Below are 16,295 nucleotides of genomic sequence, written 5' to 3' on the forward strand. Positions count from 1 at the left end.
ACGCCAATCAACGCATGCTGTGTCCACCACCAGAATGCCGTCATTGCAGAGCTCAGCAGTGTGGCATTTTTTTGTGTGTGTCTGCCTCTGACAACAGCGATGCCATTTGCAGCCTGTGCCAAAAGAAACTGAGTCGTGGGAAGTCCAACACCCACCTAGGTACAACTGCTTTGCGTAGGCACATGATCGCACATCACAAACGCCTATGGGATCAACACATGAGTACAAGCAGCACGCAAACTCTAAGCCGCCATCCTCCTCCTGGTTCAGCATCTTCAGCCACGTCAACCACTGCTGTCCTCCTTACCCCCTCTCAACCATCCGCCACTCCGTTTCCCGCCTTGACCAGTTCCCGCTCATCTGCCCACAGTCATGTGTCTGTCAAGGACATGTTTGAGCGTAAGAAGCCAATGTCAGAAAGTCACCCCCTTGCCCAGCATGGCTTGTCTGAACTATTAGCCCGCCAGCTTTTACCATACAAGCTGGTGGAGTCTGAGGCATTTGTAGCTATTTGGACACCGCAGTGGAAGGTACCCGGCCGAAATTTATTTTCACAAAAGGCAATCCCCAACCTGTACTCGATTGTGCAAAAGGAAGTAATGGCATGTCTGGCACACAGTGTTGGGGCAAGGGTCCATCTGACCACTGATACCTGGTCTGCAAAGCATGGTCAGGGCAGGTAAATCACCTACACTGCGCATTTGGTAAACCTGCTGACTGCTGCCAAACATGGAATGCGTGGCTCTGCAGAGGAGTTGGTGACACCGCCATGACTTGCAGGCAGGCCTGCTGCCACTTCCTCTACTCCTCCTACTCCATCCTCTTCCATAACCTCCTCGGCTGAGTCCTCTTCTGCTGCTGCGTCTTGCTCCACATAAACGGCAACCCCCAGCTCCCCAGGTACTATTCCACATCCCGGATACGGCAGTGTCACGCCGTCTTGGGTTTGACTTGCTTGAAAGCAGAGAGTCACACCGGACAAGCACTCCTGTCCGCCCTGAACGCACATGTGGAAAAGTGGCTGACTCTGCAGCAACTGGATATCGGCAAAGTGGTTTGTGACAATGGAAAAAAATTGTTAGCGGCATTGAAGTTGGGCAAGTTGACACATGTGCCGTGCATGGCACATGTGTGTAATCTGATCGTACAACGCTTTGTGCATAAGTACACAGGCTTACAGGACATCCTAAAGCAGGCCAGGAAGGTGTGTGGCCATTTCAGGCGTTCCTACACGGCCATGGCGCACTTTGCCGATATCCAGCAGCGAAACAACATGCCAGTGAGGCGCTTGATTTGCGACAGCCCGACACGTTGGAATTCAACACTCCTAATGTTCGACCGCCTGCTCCAACAAGAAAAAGCTGTTAATGAATATTTGTATGACAGGGGTACTAGGACAGCCTCTGAGGAGCTGGGAATTTTTTTGCCACGTTACTGGACGCTCATGCGCAATGCCTGTAGGCTCATGCGTCCTTTTGAAGAGGTGACAAACCTAGTCAGTCGCACCGAAGGCACCATCAGCGACATCATACCATTTGTTTTCTTCCTGGAGCGTGCCCTTCGAAGAGTGCTGGATCAGGCCGTAGATGAGCGTGAAGAGGAAGAGTTGTGGTCACCATCACCACCAGAAACAGCCTTATCAGCATCACTTGCTGGACCTGCGGCAACGCTGGAAGAGGATTGTGAGGAAGAGGAGTCAGAGGAGGAATGTGGCTTTGAGGAGGAAGACCAACCACAACAGGCATCCCAGGGTGCTCGTTGTCACCTATCTGGTACCCGTGGTGTTGTATGTGGCTGGGGGGAAGAACATACCTTCATTGACATCACTGAGGAGGAGGAACAGGAAATGAGTAGCTCGGCATCCAACCTTGTGCAAATGGGGTCTTTCATGCTGTCGTGCCTGTTAAGGGACCCTCTTTTAATAAGGCTGAAGGAGAACGACCTGTACTGGGTGTCCACGCTACTAGACCCCCGGTATAAGCAGAAAGTGGCGGAAATGTTACCGTTTTTGTTACAAAAACAGTCGAAAGAAACAAATTCAATTTGAACATAAACAGGGTAAATCAAAGGTGATAGAACATGAATGGTCAATTGTTTCTAGTTCCTCTTGGTGGAATGACATAATAAAAAGTACAAACACACTTGCTAAATCATCTGTAGGATCAGCAATTGTAAATATTTTATTTCATCCATTTATTATTGTTATATGTGTATCTATAATATGTATTGTTTTACAACTAATTATGCAATGTAGAATTAGGAAACTGTATATACTCGTAAATGAAAAGGTTAAACAGAAGGAAAATACACTAAAGGAAACTGTAAACAGGGTAATACACAATACTTCCAAGGAATCTCAGATACTGGGTAGCTATGAACACATCTCTTCTTATACCCAATGAATGTGATGTGAAATGTGATACGAATGATGTATGAATGGACAGGTAAATAACATTTTGTTATGGTTTATAAATAAACCATAAACAGAGGGAAATGTAGAATATTTAAATACATATTAAGGTGTGGCTGTCTAATGGGTTAAACGGAACAGATGGAGTTTGCTATTCTGTACCATGAGGTCTAAACTAAATGTTATGACGTAATTTGGGCTACATAGAGCCGAGGAAAAAGGGCCACGCTCTCTTCCTTCTACCATCCGTTTTGCTCTCCTATCTGATGTCCTGAGTTACTGATACAAAGACGACTCTCTGTAACGTTGTTAAGAAATACCATCTGTTAAGTATATTATTGTTTGCTGTTGAAGTAGAATGAATGCATATTTTTTATAAAGAACGTCAGAATGCGTATTAGTACTTTTCAATAATATAGATATATATTATTGTGGCGAGCCTGACCCAAAGAATCAATCTCTCTCTCTCTCTCTCCCTCTCTCTCTATAGGATACAGGAAGCCAATGTGAGGACTGACAGAGGGGTGAGGTGTGAGAGGCCCGACTAGAGAGGAAAATCAGTCTGGCGGCAGCAGTCATTACCGACTGTAGCGGGGCAATATGGCTATTGGGAAGACCAATTAGGAGAGAGTTACAATAGTCCATGCAAGAGTTTACTAGAGCATGGACAAGCTCTTTAGTAGCATCTTGTGTAATAAAGGGGCGGATGTGGGCAATGTTTTTGAGGTGGAATTGGCATGATTTGACAACAGACCAGATGTGAGGCTCAAAGGTGAGGCCAGAATCAAAAGTAACACCAAGACAACATGCTTGTAAGGATGGGCTGATATGGGTACCACCAATCTGAAGGGAGAGCGAGAGAGGACGATTAATATTAGGAGGAGGAAAGACAAGCTTTCTGTTTTGGAAAGATTCAGTTTCAGAAAGCAGGAGGACATCCAATCAGAGATAGAAGAAAGGCAAGAGGTGACACGTTGCAGGGTCTGGGGAGGAGAGATATATCTGTGTGTCATCAGCGTACAGGTGGTATTTGAATCCAAAAGAGGTAATAAGCTTGCCAAGAGAGGCAGTGTAAAGAGAAAATAGAAGGGGACCGAGGACAGAGCCTTGAGGGACTCCAGCTGAGACAGGACGAACGGTGGAGGTATCATTAGAAAGGGAGACGCTGAGTGAGCGTTGGGAGAGATAGGAGGAAAATCATGAGAGGACAGAGTCAGAGACCGAGTGATTGAAGAGTTTATCCTGCAAATATTAATTTACACTGATATAGACAGATGGCTAGCACTTTCATATTCTTTGATCATACAGGTAAAATATACTTTTACCTGTGAATTGTCCCTCCCACCCTCCCTTTATGTTAGGTTTTTTTTTTGTGGAGGTCAAGAAGAATTAGTATGGAGTAATGACCTTTGGATTTAGCTGTGATAAGGTATTTAGTGACTTTGCTAAGGGCAGTCTCAATAGAGTGCAGGGGGCAGAAGCCGGACTGAAGAGGGTTGAGGAGAGAGTAGGAGTTGAGGAAGCAGGCCAGACGGGTGAAGACTAGTCTTTCAAGAAGCTTTGAGGAAAAAGGAGCAGGGATATAGGGTACTACAGTAGCATGTTTCAGGACAGCAGGAATAGTGCCAGGAAAGGATAAGTGCAGCCACCTCTTGTTCAGTAGCCTGGGAGAAGGTCCAGGGGAAGTTGAAAAGGTGAGGGGCAAGGTGGTGAAAATTATTTCCTTATCTGTTTAATCTTGTCAGTAAAGTAGCAAGCAAGAGCTGTAAGGTTAGTTTGGGGGTGGCCACAGCAGGGCAAAGAAAACAGTTAAAGGTATCAAAGAGGCGCCTGGGATTGTGGGAGCATGAACGAATAAGAGAAGAAAAGTATGGCAAGGGCTGACTTGTAGAAAGTCTGACTTGGTGTGAGACTTCCCCCAGCAGCGTTCAGCAGAACGAGAACATCATTGCAGGTAGCGTGTTGATTTAGTGTGCCATGGTTGGGGGCATGTCCTCCTTGCGGTGTGTATTTGGAGAGGGGCCAGGTCTGAGGTAAGGGTAGAGTTATATGAGGAGATAGCCAGTGAGGGGCATGAGTGAGCAGGAATTGATAATAGTTGGGAATTGATATCAACTGACAGGTTTATATAACTCAGATTCCTTTTGAGTTGAGGGGGGTTAGGCTAAGGTTGTTGGGGGAGGGGGCTATTGAGAGCAAATCATAGGAAATGATGATCTGAGAGAGGAAATGGAGTGTTGCAGATAGTAGAGACTGTACAATCATGAGTGAAAATAAGGTCTATAGTATTGCCTGCTACATGGGTGGGGGAATTGTCCCACTGTGATAGCCCAGGGGAGGAGGTAATAGAAAGTAGTTTTGAGGCTGCTGAGGTCAAGGGTGAGTTAATGGGAATGTTGAAGTCTCCAAGAATTACAGATGGAATGTTAGAGGAGAGGAAGTAAGGAAGTCAGGAAGCAAAGTGTATACTCACTTAGGGAGAGCAAGCTAGGTTTTGCTCAATCCCATACATCATAGGAAATGAAATCCCACCAAGAAAATAAAAGGATGAATCCTCCAGATAAAATCCTCAATGGTAAAATCAGGAAGGTCCAATTTCAGTGAAAACTAGTTTTATTTAAAGACAACTTAATAAAACAAATACAGTTAAAAACACTTTTAAAAACAGCCAATGCATTTCGTCACAGAGGCTTTCTCAAAGTGTTACAGTAGATTGGACCTAACCTGTTTAAATAGATAACAAATACAAATTTAAAAAAAACGGTTATATGATGTCACAGGTCATGTAACTCCTCAACCAATTAACTTAAAAACATACATAAAATACAATGTGCATTAATAGTAAGGAATGCTATGCTCATATAAACATATAGAGTAAACTTAAAATGAAAGATATTGGGCATAATTGTGATATTTGATATACTGTTATGGCTTTAAAATAGAGTACCAAGATGGCCGACACGACCTATATGGTTATACCAAGATCGCCACCATTATTGTGAACTATCTGGCCGATTTAGTGAAACATTCTAAAACCGGATTCTTATTACTGGTGAGGAAGGAGTGGATGGTGGGGATGCTGAGGGTGTAGTTCTGGGCTAATTCCTCACCGTTCTCATGATCATTGAAACTCCACGAGGTGAGATCTTGCATGGAGCACCAGACCGAGGGAGACTGACAGTTATTTTGTGTCTTTTCCATTTGCGAATTATCGCACCAACTGTTGACACCTTCTCACCAAGATGCTTGGTGATGGTCTTGTAGCCCATTCCAGCCTTGTGACAGCTCTCTGACATCCTTGGACAGCTCTTTGGTCTTGGCCATGGTGGAGAGTTTGGTAACTGATTGCTTCAGTGGACAGGTGTCTTTTTATTCAGGTAACGAGCTGAGATTAGGAGCACTCCCTTTAACAGAGTCTTGCTGTTTGCCTTGAGGGCCTGTGGGTAGATCAAAACTTTTAACTGCAACAGCTGGCAGAGGGGAGAGGGAAGGAGTACCTGGGTGCTCTAGCCAGAAACTCCACCTGGATTCTCCTCTCATGAGCTCAGAGTGTTGCCTTGGTTACCACAGCAATGCTTCATCAGCCCAAATCTCGAGTGAATTCGAGCTGGAGAAGCTGCAGGCTAGAGTTCACTCACCACCGATCCACCAGGGTTTACAATGCCCCCCCCCGAGTAAACGTAAGAATGGAGGGGGATATAAAGTTTTTTTTTTCCCATCACACACAATAGAGCGCTCAGGTGGCTGCCGTACTGCTCAGGTGGCTGCCAGACTGAAGTGCACACTGAGTGTGCATTTCCTGTCAGTCCGGCCGGGTCGCGGACCAGAGAGGAGCTCGGCCATGCTACAGGGAAGAGGAGGTGAGGAGAAGATTGGAGGAGGTGGGGGGGGGAGGAGAGAAGATTAGAGGGGGGAAGAGAAGATTGGAGAGGGGGGGAAGAGAAGATTGGAGAGGGGGAGAGAAGATTGGAGAGGGGGGAGAGAAGAGTGGAGGGAGGGGGAGAAGATTACAGTGAGGAAGGGGGGAGAAGATTACAGTGAGGGAGGGAAAGAGGAGATTGGAGGGAGGTGAGAAGATAACAGAGAGGGAGGGGGAGAGAAGATTACAGGGAGAGAGGGGGGAGTAGATTACAGGGAGAGAGGGGGGAGTAGATTACAGGGAGGGAGGGGGAGAGAAGATTTACAGGGAGGAAGGGGGAGAGAAGATTACAGGGAGGAAGGGAGGAGAAGATTACAGGGAGGAAGGGGGGAGAAGATTACAGGGAGGAAGGGGGGGAGAAGATTACAGGGAGGAAGGGGGGGAGAAGATTACAGGGAGGAAGGGGGGGAGAAGATTACAGGGAGGAAGGGGGGGAGATTACAGTGAGGGAGGGAAAGAGAAGATTACAGGGAGGGGGAGAAGATTACAGGGAGGGAGGGGGAGAAGATTACAGGGAGGGAGGGGGAGAAGATTACAGGGAGGGAGGGGGAAAGAAGATTACAGGGAGGAAGGGGGAGAAGATTACAGGGAGGAAGGGGGGAGAAGATTACAGGGAGGAAGGGGGGAAGATTACAGGGAGGAAGGGGGGGAGACGATTACAGGGAGGAAGGGGGGGGAGACGATTACAGGGAGGAAGGGGGGGGAGAAGATTACAGGGAGGAAGGGGGGGGAGAAGATTACAGGGAGGAAGGGGGGGAGAAGATTACAGGGAGGAAGGGGGGGAGAAGATTACAGGGAGGAAGGGGGGAGAAGATTACAGGGAGGAAGGGGGGAGAAGATTACAGGGAGGAAGGGGGGAGAAGATTACAGGAAGGAAGGGGGGAGAAGATTACAGTGAGGGGGGAGAAGATTACACGGAGGAAGGGGGGGGGAGATTACAGTGAGGAAGGGGGGGAGATTACAGTGAGGGAGGGAAAGAGAAGATTGGATGGAGGGGGGAGAAGATTACAGGGAGGGAGGGGGAGAAGATTACAGGGAGGGAGGGGGAGAAGATTACAGGGAGGGAGGGGGAAAGAAGATTACAGGGAGGAAGGGGGGGAGAAGATTACAGGGAGGAAGGGGGGGAGAAGATTACAGGGGGGAGAAGATTACACGGAGGAAGGGGGGGAAGATTACAGGGAGGAAGGGGGGGAGAAGATTACCGGGAGGAAGGGGGGGAGAAGATTACAGGAAGGAAGGGGGGGAGAAGATTACAGGGAGGAAGGGGGGGAGAAGATTACAGGGAGGAAGGGGGGAGAAGATTACAGGGAGGAAGGGGGGAGAAGATTACAGGGAGGTGGGGGGGAGAAGATTACAGGGAGGAAGGGGGGAGAAGATTACAGTGAGTAAGGGGGGAGAAGATTACAGTGAGGGGGGAGAAGATTACAGTGAGGGAGGGAAAGATGAGATTGGAGGGAGGTGAGAAGATAACAGAGAGGGAGGGGGAGAGAAGATTACAGGGAGAGAGGGGGGAGTAGATTACAGGGAGAGAGGGGGAGTAGATTACAGGGAGGGAGGGGGAGAGAAGATTTACAGGGAGGAAGGGGGAGAGAAGATTACAGGGAGGAAGGGGGGAGAAGATTACAGGGAGGAAGGGGGGGAGAAGATTACAGGGAGGAAGGGCGGGAGAAGATTACAGGGAGGAAGGGGGGGAGAAGATTACAGGGAGGAAGGGGGGGAGAAGATTACAGGGAGGAAGGGGGGGAGAAGATTACAGGGAGGAAGGGGGGGAGAAGATTACAGGGAGGAAGGGGGGGAGAAGATTACAGTGAGGGAGGGAAAGAGAAGATTACAGGGAGGGGGAGAAGATTACAGGGAGGGAGGGGGAGAAGATTACAGGGAGGGAGGGGGAGAAGATTACAGGGAGGGAGGGGGAAAGAAGATTACAGGGAGGAAGGGGGGAGAAGATTACAGGGAGGAAGGGGGGAGAAGATTACAGGGAGGAAGGGGGGGAAGATTACAGGGAGGAAGGGGGGGATAAGATTACAGGGAGATAGGGGGGAGAAGATTACAGGGAGGAAGGGGGGGGAGAAGATTACAGTGAGGAAGGGGGGAGAGAAGATTACAGTGGGGGGAGTGAAAATTGTAGGGAGGGGAGAGAGAAGATTACAGGGAGGGAGGGGGAGAAGATTAGAGGGAGAAGATTACAGTGAGGAAGGGGGGAGATTACAGTGAGGGAGGGAAAGAGAAGTGTGGATGGAGGGGGGAGAAGATTACAGGGAGGGGGAGAAGATTACAGGGAGGGAGGGGGAAAGAAGATTACAGGGAGGGAGAGGGAAAGAGGATTACAGGGAGGGAGAGGGAAAGAAGATTACAGGGAGGGAGGGGGAAAGAAGATTGGAGGAAGGGAGGGGGAGAGAAGATTACAGTGAGGGAGCGAAAGAGAAGGTTGTATGGAGGGGGGAGAAGATAACAGGGAGGGAGGGGGAGAGAAGATTACAGTGAGGGAGGGGGGAGAAGATTACAGTGAGGGAGGGGGGAGAAGATAACAGAGAGGGAGGGGGAGAGAAGATAACAGAGAGGGAGGGAGAGAGAAGATAACAGGGAGGAAGGGGGAGAGTAGATTACAGGGAGAGAGGGGGGAGTAGATTACAGGGAGAGAGGGGGGAGTAGATTACAGGGAGGGAGGGGGAGAGAAGATTACAGGGAAGGAGGGGAGAGAAGATTACAGGGAGGAAGGGGGAGAGAAGATTACAGGGAGGAAGGGGGGGAAGATTACAGGGAGGAAGGGGGGGAGAAGATTACAGGGAGGAAGGGGGGGGAGAAGATTACAGGGAGGAAGGGGGGAGAAGATTACAGGGAGGAAGGGGGGGAGAAGATTACAGGGAGGTGGGGGGGAGAAGATTACAGGGAGGAAGGGGGGGATAAGATTACAGGGAGGAAGGGGGGGAGAAGATTACAGGGAGGAAGGGGGGGAGAAGATTACAGGGAGGAAGGGGGGAGAAGATTACAGGGAGGAAGGGGGGAGAAGATTACAGGGAGGAAGGGGGGAGAAGATTACAGGGAGGTGGGGGGAGAAGATTACAGGGAGGGAGGGGAGGATAAGATTACAGGGAGGGGAGAAGGATAGGGAGGGGGAGAAAAGATTGGAGGGAGGGGGAGAGGATTACAGTGAGGGAGGGGGGAGAGAAGATTGGATGGAGGGGGGAGAGAAGATTGGATGGAGGGGGGAGAAGATTAGTGAGGGAGGGGGAGAGAAGATTGGAGGGAGAAGATTACAGTGAGGGAGGGGGAGTGAAGATTGGAAGGAGGGGGATAAGATTACAGTGAGGAAGGGGGAGAGAAGATTACAGTGAGGAAGGGGGGAGAGAAGATTACAGTGGGGGGAGTGAAAATTGTAGGGAGGGGAGAGAGAAGATTACAGGGAGGGAGGGGGGAGAAGATAACGGGGGAGAGAAGATTAGAGGGAGAAGATTACAGTGAGGAAGGGGGGGAGATTACAGTGAGGGAGGGAAAGAGAAGATTGGATGGAGGGGGGAGAAGATTACAGGGAGGGAGGGGGAGAAGATTACAGGGAGGGAGGGGGAGAAGATTACAGGGAGGAAGGGGGAAAGAAGATTACAGGGAGGGAGAGGGAAAGAAGATTACAGGGAGGGAGGGGGAAAGAAGATTGGAGGAAGGGAGGGGGAGAGAAGATTACAGTGAGGGAGGAAAAGAGAAGGTTGTATGGAGGGGGGAGAAGATAACAGGGAGGGAGGGGGGAGAGAAGATTACAGTGAAGGAGGGGGGAGAAGATTACAGTGAGGGAGGGGGGAGAAGATAACAGAGAGGGAGGGGGAGAGAAGATAACAGAGAGGGAGGGGGAGAGAAGATTACAGGGAGAGAGGGGGGAGTAGATTACAGGGAGAGAGGGGGGAGTAGATTACAGGGAGAGAGGGGGGAGTAGATTACAGGGAGGGAGGGGGAGAGAAGATTACAGGGAAGGAGGGGAGAGAAGATTACAGAGAGGAAGGGGGAGAGAAGATTACAGGGAGGAAGGGGGAGAAGATTACAGGGAGGAAGGGGGGAGAAGATTACAGGGAGGAAGGGGGGAGAAGATTACAGGGAGGAAGGGGGGGAGAAGATTACAGGGAGGAAATTGGGAGAAGATTACAGGGAGGAAGGGGGGAGAAGATTACAGGGAGGTGGGGAGGAGAAGATTACAGGGAGGGGAGAAGGATAGGGAGGGGGGAGAAAAGATTGGAGGGAGGGGGGAGAGGATTACAGTGAGGGAGGGGGAGAGAAGATTGGATGGAGGGGGGAGAAGATTACAGTGAGGGAGGGGGGAGAGAAGATTACAGTGAGGGAGGGGGAGTGAAGATTGGAGGGAGGGGGATAAGATTACAGTGAGGAAGGGAGAGAGAAGATTACAGTGGGGGAGAGAAGATTGGAGTGAGGGAGTGAAAATTGTAGGGAGGGGAGAGAGAAGATTACAGGGAGGGAGGGGGAGAAGATAACAGGGGGGAGAGAAGATTGGAGGGAGAAGATTACAGTGAGGAAGTGGGGGAGATTACAGTGAGGGAGGGAAAGAGAAGATTGGATGGAGGGGGGAGAAGATTACAGGGAGGGAGGGGGAGAAGATTACAGGGAGGGAGGGGGAGAAGATTACAGGGAGGGGGAAAGAAGATTACAGGGAGGGAGAGGGAAAGAAGATTACAGGGAGGGAGGGGGAAAGAAGATTGGAGGAAGGGAGGGGGAGAGAAGATTACAGTGAGGGAGGGAAAGAGAAGGTTGTATGGAGGGGGGAAGGGAGGGAGGGGGGAGAAGATTACAGTGAGGGAGGGGGGAGAAGATAACAGAGAGGGAGGGGGAGAGAAGATAACAGGGAGGGAGGGGGAGAGTAGATTACAGGGAGAGAGGGGGAGTAGATTACAGGGAGGGAGGGGGAGAGAAGATTACAGGGAAGGAGGGGAGAGAAGATTACAGGGAGGAAGGGGGAGAGAAGATTACAGGGAGGAAGGGGGGAGAAGATTACAGGGAGGAAGGGGGAGAAGATTACAGGGAGGTGGGGGAGAGAAGATTACAGTGAGGGAGGGTGGGAGTGAAGATTGGAGGGAGGGGGATAAGATTACAGTGAGGAAGGGGGGAGAGAAGATTACAGTGGAGGAGAGAAGATTGTAGTGACGGAGTGAAAATTGTAGGGAGGGGAGAGAGAAGATTACAGGGAGGGAGGGGGGAGAATATAACAGGGGGGAGAGAAGATTGGAGGGAGAAGATTACAGTGAGGAAGGGGGGGAGATTACAGTGAGGGAGGGAAAGAGAAGATTGGATGGAGAGGGGAGAAGATTACAGGGAGGGAGGGGGAGAAGATTACAGGCAGGGAGGGGGAGAAGATTACAGGGAGGGAGGGGGAAAGAAGATTACAGGGAGGGAGAGGGAAAGAAGATTACAGGGAGGGAGGGGGACAGAAGATTGGAGGAAGGGAGGGGGAGAGAAGATTACAGTGAGGGAGGGAAAGAGAAGGTTGTATGGAGGGGGGGAGAAGATAACAGGGAGGGGGGAGAGAAGATTACAGTGAGGGAGGGGAGAGAAGATTACAGTGAGGGAGGGGGAGAAGATTACAGTGAGGGAGGGGGGAGAAGATAACAGAGAGGGAGGGGGAGAGAAGATAACAGAGAGGGAGGGGGAGAGAAGATAACAGGGAGGGAGGGGGAGAGTAGATTACAGGGAGAGAGGGGGGAGTAGATTACAGGGAGGGAGGGGGAGAGAAGATTACAGAGAAGGAGGGGAGAGAAGTTTACAGGGAGGAAGGGGGGAGAAGATTACATGGAGGAAGGGGGGAGAAGATTACAGGGAGGAAGGGGGGAGAAGATTACAGGGAGGAAGGGGGGGAGAAGATTACAGGGAGTAAGGGGGGGAGAAGATTACAGGGGAGGAAGGGGGGAGAAGATTACAGGGAGGAAGGGGGGAGAAGATTACAGGGAGGTGGGGAGGAGAAGATTACAGGGAGGGGAGAAGGATAGGGAGGGGGGAGAAAAGATTGGAGGGAGGGGGAGAGGATTACAGTGAGGGAGGGGGAGAGAAGATTGGATGGAGGGGGGAGAAGATTACAGTGAGGGAGGGGGAGAGAAGTTTACAGTGAGGGAGGGTGGGAGAGAAGATTGGAGGGAGAAGATTACAGTGAGGGAGGGGGAGTGAAGATTGGAGGGAGGGGGATAAGATTACAGTGAGGAAGGGGGAGAGAAGATTACAGTGGGGGAGAGAAGATTGGAGTGAGGGAGTGAAAATTGTAGGGAGGGGAGAGAGAAGATTACAGGGAGGGAGGGGGAGAAGATAACAGGGGGGAGAGAAGATTGGAGGGAGAAGATTACAGTGAGGAAGCGGGGGAGATTACAGTGAGGAAGGGAAAGAGAAGATTGGATGGAGGGGGGAGAAGATTACAGGGAGGGAGGGGGAGAAGATTACAGGGAGGGAGGGGGAGAAGATTACAGGGAGGGAGGGGGAAAGAAGATTACAGGGAGGGAGAGCGAACGAAGATTACAGGGAGGGAGGGGGAAAGAAGATTGGAGGAAGGGAGGGGGAGAGAAGATTACAGTGAGGGAGGGAAAGAGAAGGTTGTATGGAGGGGGGAAGAAGATAACAGGGAGGGAGGGGGGAGAGAAGATTACAGTGAGGGAGGGGGGAGAAGATTACAGTGAGGGAGGGGGGAGAAGATAACAGAGAGGGAGGGGGAGAGAAGATAACAGGGAGGGGGAGAGTAGATTACAGGGAGAGAGGGGGGAGTAGATTACAGGGAGGGATCGCGGGTGGGTAGGGGGGTACTTCCTCTTTCTCCGTCCACTGCAAAGTGTTCGGGGAGGCTCCTACAGGGAGGAAGGGGGAGAGAAGATTACAGGGAGGAAGGGGGGAGAAGATTACAGGGAGGAAGGGGGGAGAAGATTACAGGGAGGAAGGGGGGAGAAGATTATAGGGAGGAAGGGGGGGGGGAGAAGATTACAGGGAGGTGGGGGAGAGAAGATTACAGTGAGGGAGGGTGGGAGTGAAGATTGGAGGGAGGGGGATAAGATTACAGTGAGGAAGGGGGGAGAGAAGATTACAGTGGGGGAGAGAAGATTGGAGTGAGGGAGTGAAAATTGTAGGGAGGGGAGAGAGAAGATTACAGGGAGGGAGGGGGAGAAGATAACAGGGGGGAGAGAAGATTGGAGGGAGAAGATTACAGTGAGGAAGGGGGGGGATTACAGTGAGGGAGGGAAAGAGAAGATTGGATGGAGGGGGGAGAAGATTACAGGGAGGGAGGGGGAGAAGATTACAGGCAGGGAGGGGGAGAAGATTACAGGGAGGGAGGGGGAAAGAAGATTACAGGGAGGGAGAGGGAAAGAAGATTACAGGGAGGGAGGGGGACAGAAGATTGGAGGAAGGGAGGGGGAGAGAAGATTACAGTGAGGGAGGGAAAGAGAAGGTTGTATGGAGGGGGGAGAAGATAACAGGGAGGGAGGGGGAGAGAAGGTTACAGTGAGGGAGGAGGGAGAAGATTACAGTGAGGGAGGGGGGAGAAGATTACAGTGAGGGAGGGGGGAGAAGATAACAGAGAGGGAGGGGGAGAGAAGATAACAGAGAGGGAGGGGGAGAGAAGATAACAGGGAGGGAGGGAGAGAGTAGATTACAGGGAGAGAGGGGGGAGAGAAGATTGGATGGGGGGAGAGAAGATTGGATGGAGGGGGGAGACGATTACAGTGAGGGAGGGGGAGAGAAGATTACAGTGAGGGAGGGTGGGAGAGAAGATTGGAGGGAGAAGATTACAGTGAGGGAGGGGGAGTGAAGATTGGAGGGAGGGGGATAGATTACAGTGAGGAAGGGAGGAGAAGATTACAGTGGGGGAGAGAAGATTGGAGTGAGGGAGTGAAAATTGTAGGGAGGGGAGAGAGAAGATTACAGGGAGGGAGGGAGGAGAAGATAACAGGGGGGAGAGAAGATTGGAGGGAGAAGATTACAGTGAGGAAGGGGGGGAGATTACAGTGAGGGAGGGAAAGAGAAGATTGGATGGAGGGGGGAGAAGATTACAGGGAGGGAGGGGGAAAGAAGATTACAGGGAGGGAGAGGGAAAGAAGATTACAGGGAGGGAGGGGGGAAGAAGATTGGAGGAAGGGAGGGGGAGAGAAGATTACAGTGAGGGAGGGGGGAGAGAAGATTACAGTGAGGGAGGGGGGAGAAGATTACAGTGAGGGAGGGAGGAGAAGATTACAGTGAGGGAGGGGGAGAAGATTACAGGGAGGAAGGGGGGAGAAGATTGGAGGGAGGGGGGAGAAGATTACAGGGAGGGAGGGGGAGAGAAGATTGGAGGGAGGGGGGAGAAGATTACAGGGAGGGAGGGGAGGAAGATTGGAGGGAGGGGCGTGAGAAGATTGGAGGGAGGGGGGAGAAGATTACAGGGAGGGAGGGGGGAGAGAAGATTACAGTGAGGGAGGGGGAGAAGATTACAGTGAGGGAGGAGAAGATTACAGTGAGGGAGGGGGGAGAAGATTACAGGGAGGACGGGGGGAGAAGATTACAGGGAGGAAGGGGGAGAAGATTACAGGGAGGGAGGAAGATTGGAGGGAGGGGGGTGAGAAGATTGGAGGGAGGGGGGAGAAGATTACTGGGATGGAGGGGGAGAGTAGATTACAGAGAGGGGGAGAGAAGATTGAAGGGAGGGGGGGAGAAGATTACAGTGAGGAACGGGGGGAGAAGATTACAGTGAGGAAGGGGGGGAGAAGATTACAGTGAGGAAAGGGGGGAGAAGATTACAGGGAGGGAGGGGGGAGAGAAGATTGGAGGGAGGGGGAGAAGATTGGAGGGAGGGGGGAGAAGATTACAGGGAGGGAGGGGGGAGAAGATTACAGGGAGGGAGGGGGGGCAAGAAGATTGGAGGGAGGGGGAGAAGATTACAGGGATGGAGGGGAGGAGAGAAGATTACAGTGGGGGGAGAGAAGATTGGAGTGAGGGAGAGAAAATTGGAGGGAGGGGGGAGAAGATAACAGGGGTGGAGAAGATTGGAGGGAGAAGATTACAGTGAGGAAGGGGGGAAGATTACAGTGAGGGAGGGAAAGAGAAGATTGGATGGAGGGGGAGAAGATTACAGGGAGGGGGAGAAGATTACAGGGAGGGAGGGGGAAAGAAGATTGGAGGAAGGTAGGGGGAGAGAAGATTGGAGGGAGGGGGGAGAGAAGATTACAGTGAGGGAGGGGGAGAAGATTACAGTGAGGGAGGGGGGAGAAGATTACAGTGAGGAAGGGGGGGAGAAGATTACAGTGAGGAAGGGGGGAGAAGATTACAGTGAAGAAGGGGGGGAGAAGATTACAGGGAGGGAGGGGTAGAGAAGATTGGAGGGAGGGGGAGAGAAGATTGGAGGGAGGGGGGAGAAGATTGGAGGGAGGGGGGAGAGAAGATTACAGGAAGGGAGGGGGGCAAGAAGATTGGAGGGAGGGGGGAGAGAAGATTGGAGGGAGGGGATGGGGGATTACAGGGATGGAGGGGAGGAGAAGATTACAGGGAGGGAAGGGGGAGAAAAGATTACAGGGAGGGGGGGAGAGAGGATTACAGGGGGGGAGTGGATATGATTGGAGGGAGGGGGGGAGAAGAAGAGAAGATTACAGGGAGGGGGGAGTGGAGAAGATTACAGGGGGTGGGAGAAGAAGAGATTACCGGGAGGGGGGGAGAAGAAGAGGAGAACACGGGGGGAGATAAAGGTGGTTGAGGAGGTTTTGGAGGGAGAGACCACTAAAGGAGGGAGGGGGTGGTGGAGAGACCACTAGGGGAGAGGGGTGTGGAGAGACCGCTAAGGGAGGGGGGGAGAGGAGAGACCACTAATGGAAAGGGGGGGCAGAGGAGAGCAGAGACCACTAAGGGGGAGATGAGAGACCACTAATGGAAAGTCGGGGAGAAAAGGAGACCATTAAGGGACGTGGGTGGGAGAGGAGAGACCACTAAGGGGCAGTGGAGGTCTCTAAGGGATGGAAGGGAGAGCTCTAT

Source organism: Pelobates fuscus, chromosome 1, assembly GCF_036172605.1.
Source record: "Pelobates fuscus isolate aPelFus1 chromosome 1, aPelFus1.pri, whole genome shotgun sequence".
Taxonomy (NCBI): domain Eukaryota; kingdom Metazoa; phylum Chordata; class Amphibia; order Anura; family Pelobatidae; genus Pelobates; species Pelobates fuscus.